This window comes from Lytechinus variegatus, chromosome 13 (genome assembly GCF_018143015.1).
Source record: "Lytechinus variegatus isolate NC3 chromosome 13, Lvar_3.0, whole genome shotgun sequence".
Lineage (NCBI taxonomy): Eukaryota > Metazoa > Echinodermata > Echinoidea > Temnopleuroida > Toxopneustidae > Lytechinus > Lytechinus variegatus.
Genome location: NC_054752.1, coordinates 8138641 through 8144640, shown reverse-complemented (window position 1 = coordinate 8144640; position 6000 = coordinate 8138641).

Sequence of the window (6000 nt, the reverse complement as noted above, 5' to 3'; positions counted from 1 at the left end):
TCTTCACATCCCCTTTTCTGGATTACATCGTGAAATAGCCATTATGAAGTTTTCGCATAGTGTGCAGGACGCTTTCAAGAACACAGTAAATACTTTGTCGAATGTCTTTCATGACAAAGTGCAACCAAGAAGTCTTTGTCGAATAGGTGAATCGAAACAACAGTTTCATAAAGCTGTTCGTTAGTTAAGAGTGACTTTAAGAACGACTGGTTGTCCTTTCTTGTTGTATATTGGTACACACCATTGGCGATGATTTAGCGTGCAAGAAAGGATCACCAGTCGTTCTTAAAGTCGCTCATAACTTGCGATCAGCTTTATGAAACGGCCCCCTGGTGGGTGTTTCATAAAGCTGTTCGTGAGTAAAGAGCGACCTTAAGAACGACTGGTGATCCTTTCTTGTGGTAAATGGTATAATCATTAGAGATGACTTTGCGAGTAAGAAAGGATCACCAGTCGTTCTTAAAGTCGCTCTAACTTACGATCAGCTTTATGAATCGGCCCTCTGGACTCTGGACAAACAGCATACAGTCAAAACTGTGTTAGTGGCCATCTGCCTATAGTGGCCACCTGTCTATAGCGATCACCTGTCTATAGTGACCACATGTCTTTAGTGACCACCTGTCTATAAAGGCCACATTCTGTGTTTCCCTTGGGTGGTCATTTTTTTCCATCAGCTACGAAAATTAGGACCAAACTGCTGTTCTTGTTCACTGATTTTCGATAAAGACTACTCAGCTGTTTTTGGTCATTTGACGGATACTTGTAATGCTTTACTCTGTTCTTGAATCCGATCTGCGTCGCGATGCATGCGAAAACTCACCATTTTTTTTATTATTATTGTTTTTACCAAAACTGATAATTCTCTGACTACTTTGTGTTTTCTCGATTGTAGTTCACACTTAAATACCTAAACCCGTATACATTCCCAATCAAAAGATCAATTCAAAGTAATCAACATCGGCTTCTTGTAACCTTTCTTGTTCCACCTATGCCCTTGAAAAAAAGTCCTTACTCATTGCTCAAAAGTTCACTGACCGTCCTCACAACTACGTCAGGCCAAGATTCCATTTAAAAAATCCAAAACGTCGTCAAATTCATATGATACAAGTTTCTGACGCAGCCGACACGTCTGATTGCGTATAATTTCCACTTTTTCTTCTCCCGCTTGCAGAAAAAATTTCATTAACCCCAACACAATTATTAATTGGTGAAGTAGGTGTAGCCCTTTTAAGGGGTCGCCTTTCTTTCATTAGGAGATATATGGGATTATTTCGGAGAGTCATCTTCATTATTAAGGTAATTTATTGCCAGAAGATTGTGATGGTAGTGGAAGTAGGAAAATAAAAAATAGATACTCTAAACTGTATTAAGAAAGGGACGCCTGATAACTACAAATCATAATTCCGATAACCTTTTCAACTTTGATTTGGGGAGCTTGATTTATTTTATTTTTCTTTAAAATTTAATGTCATTGGTGGTGCCAAGTATACTTTATTTGCCGTTAGGAATTAGGTGCCTGCGTAAATTCAGCGTAATCACATTTACTGAAACATGATTAAGCAACAACTTCAAGAAATGAAAATTAAGGTGTATTTTAGAATTGTGATACAATTATTGATTAACTTTAACATGCGTGATAAATAAATTTAACCGTGATTTTCTTTTTATATCAGCTTTTGTATGAAATATACTCAGCTACAGTTATTAGTAACATTTTTTTTAATACTTTATTTGGCGAAAGATACGGTAATTAACTGACTAAACAGATATTATTTTGGAATCGAAAAAAATAATGAATCTCTTTCATATTAAACTATGCATCGAAAAAATACAATGCTAAATAATATAATAATAATAACGTTTTATTTATCTAGGATAGCCACTTCAGTTAGGAAACTGCTCTACCAGCGGGCCCTGCATAACATAACATGTTATTGTTACCCTTCTCCAATCTAAATGCTGAGCGCCTAGCAAGAAGGCAGAAGGTCCCATTTTTATAAGTCTTTGGTATGACTCGGCCGAGGATCGAACCCACGACCTCCCGTTCATGAGACGGACGCTCTACCGCTAAGCCACCATGCCCGATATCACAATATAAACAAAACGTGAAAAAGGGATAAAGAAAAGAACAAAAAAGCACAAATATAACCCAGGTGGTCTAAAATGTATTGCATCGACATCATCTATGTATGAACTACAAAAAAAAACTCGTTTGTATGTCGCATAAGGTGAATGTCCTTTAGAAAACAAGAAAGCGCGTTTATGAATTGTGTAGAGAGATAAAAAAGAAGAAAAAAAAACTCTCTGAGAGGGGTCATCAGCAAGAACTCCTGTTTATTAGTACAATATCATAAGAGCATCGCCGCTCTTAATATAGGGTATTTCCTCAAAACAAAAATACTCGGGCGATATTTCATCGGTAGATAGCTTGTACTTCTCTTCCGAAGTTTCGAGCGCATCATTCATTTCCATATTATCTAAATACGATTGACTCTTTAGTCCTTATTATAGCCATCGCCGTAGGGCTATGGGACTATAGGAAATCATTTATTACAAGTGGGCGACGACCTTTTTTCATATTTACCATTATGTTTGAAGCAGCGGATTTGGTTGCAATGAAAAAGCGTTGCATATTTCAGGAAGCAATATGATTGAAGTAGTATAGCATTGCTTTCCGTTGTTAATTTCTCTACTCAAATAGGGGGCGGAGCAAGAGGTTACCATGGTACCAAAGAAGAATAACCATTGCCGAATATGAACTCTAAAACCACTATATTCAAATTTGGAAGAATGTCATATAATAGGGAAGGCAAATTGAGTTTAAATCAAAAGAATCAAGATTTGTGTCGAAATGAATAAGTTTTATTTGTTTTAAAAAAAGGGGTAAACTCTCATTGTTTGTGTGTTTAAAAAGCCATTCTAGAAATGTATATTTTAGATAACTACTAACAAACAGGGAATCAATTACACTATGATTTTATTTCTATAGAAAAACTAAAACATGTTAAGAATAAATGGACCCTTTTTCGCTTATAATAGACCAGTTCGTAGTTACTTCATGGACAGTTTTGGTCAAATGACCTTTCATTTCTTTCATTATGATAATCAGATTTAAAATCAAGATATTACGTAAGCATGTCTTACATAGCAGTATGAAGAAATTGAATAGACCAAGTGACTAGAATTGCACACCAATGAACACTTTATGAAGGTATTTGTTGCATTTCTGCTATGGGTGCAATAGCATGTTATATGAACGTACTTGGCCAACTGTGGAATACTAGTCGCTAATGGACACATTGTTTTTATGGATCTAATGAAAAACCAAATTCAAAAGAATATATGAATCAAAATAATATATGAATAATCAAGACATCAAAGTTGGTGCTTTTCTCATTAAATATCAAACCACCATGCCACTTTAGTACAAATTACCTTCTTCTGATCATGCGCAGAATGGAACTCCGAACTGGCCTGTCTTTTCGAAAAGAAACTTTTCATTGTCCTGTTCTAATCGAACTTTCTTTTAAGTGACTTTCTGACATGGTATTTATTTAAAATAAGAAGGTTAGTTTTCCCACTCTGCTGACATAACCAAGGTAGTATACCAAACGGTTACGGAATGACTTCTTTTTAAAGTATAATGGTTGATTTCCACTCTGTTTACTTTGTTACGGCTAACTTAATAAAAGGTTCTATGAGATAATGTCGGTGACAGACAAATAACAAAGAAGTATCAAATAGCAAAGAGTCAGACGTGTTGATTATTCTAACAAATGTAAGTTACAATACGTTCAACAATAGAAAGCTTTGTCTGGCAGGTCACAAAAAAGGTAAAGTCGCACTTTGAAATTGTCACTAACCTAACCTTAACATGTTGATTTAACGCTTAATTATCTAACAATCAAGTCAAGAACGTATCATCATACGTGTATGCTTCTGTTAACTGTATCAATTACAAGCAACATGCAAGGTGATGTAAATTACAATACTTGAACGTGACAGACGTAATTTATCATCATAAAGGAGTTTTCGTTCCAAGCCGCACGACGGATTCTAGAACATAGAAAATCTATTGTCAAATGCTCTTCATGACAATGGGCAACCAAGAGGTCTTTGTCAAAGATTGGTGAATCAAACCTTCTTTTTTCGTTCTCGAGACTTATTTTCGATTTTTGTTTTTTGGTCAGCTCCGAAACGTGAGACGAAACTGTTTTTCCTGCTCAGCAATTATCGACAAAGACCTCCCAGCTGTTTATTGTTATTTGACAGGCATTTTTAATACATTTACTGTGTTCTTTAATCCGTCGCACGTCGTCGAGCGAAAACCTCCTATCCTATTAATATGTCACGGTCACATAAATAAAAAAAACATAAATCAAACAGACCAAGTATATGCCATTGATCATAATCGTTTTTTAGTCGGTTTCGTTGGTGTAACTGACTGTGACAATATGCCTTTACGTGAAGGTGTCATATACAAACTCAGTTCATCAACCCGTCTGACACCAAATTACAGTTACTTGGTATCCATTTCCATCAAAGACAAATTCAAAGAAAAGGAAGAATAATTAGTTTGAGGTGAAATAATGTAAACTCCTCCTCAAAAATAAAGTTTAGAAACTTGAATTCGGTGGATAATTCTCCAATCTCAGTAGCAATGCATGCTTATTGAAATAGCCTGCTTGTATTAATTACCAGATAATTCTATTTTGTTAAGATCTGTGAGAGTATCATTTGTTATCACATTCCCATGTATTATAAATGGTGTCATATTTTTGTCTCACACTTCACCTGGAATTGACAAACTGAAACTTCTTGCAAAGGAAGTAAGATGGAACAAAATTAGGAAATGATTACCTCTCTCGACATGAAACACAACTTAAATGATAAGATTATCTTGGTAATTTATGGTGTTAGGACCACTCAAAAATATGAAGCAGCATCAAAGCAGCTCTTCTTATTTCACTACAATTTTATTTAATTAATGGTGTATTTTCTTTTTCCAACAATAAGTTTCATTTTAACTACATGAAATAAAATCAAATGATATGAAAATCAATAATAATTTGGAGTTTAATCATTAAGAAAAAAAGGCTTTAAAATTGTTTGAATATATGATTTATTCGTCAAAGGGTTTTTCAAAATAACGAGTCCATTATTACTTACGATTCATGGTCATTTCTTCAAGCATTATCTTAAAAAGAATTTTATTCCTATTGCAATCTATTAGTCTTGGAGATGTATAGGAAATGCCCATTATGACGAAGGTTTGTTTTGTTTTGCGTTGTGTAATTATTACCTTACTGTTAGAATTTACCAGAAAATTTCGCCTATGAAGGCAGCTAATGTTCGAGAAGAGAAAACCTCAAATTTCTGACAAATTGGTGAGCTATTTCTTTTACATGCATGTTTCTTTTCAAAGTTCCGAATCTCAATATAGGGATTTCATTTTCTTCAAACTTTTTTTATATTGAACCCAATTTTTTTCAAATTTTCACAATTTTTGTCTCATATATATCATAGATAGATCCATATTTTTCTCATATCTAACGAACTTCTAGTCTGGCTGCACACGAGGTGATTTAGCGTGGTTCAAGTAATTAGGTCATTGGGTTAATTAGCACTCGCTTGGTGACTGACAACCCCGAGGTACTGAAAACAGTGCACTATGACGTAACAATAACCCTATATTGACGTAACAAAAACCCAATTTAGTGAATTATGATACCTGACACAGTGCACTATGACGTAACAATAACTCTATATATTGACGTAACAAAAATCCAATGTTTAAAATTGTAGTGAATTACGACACCTGCAGTTCTCCATGGTTTGACTATAACACGACATGCCTGATACGACATGATAATTCGAAGGAACAGCTGGTAAAAATTTAATTGCAGTTATCAGATATCAAATAATCACGAAGAAAAAAAAATGTCAGGAAAAGCGAACCCCTAGACGTTCGGGCAATGAACTTTTTCTCTCTTAGCTACC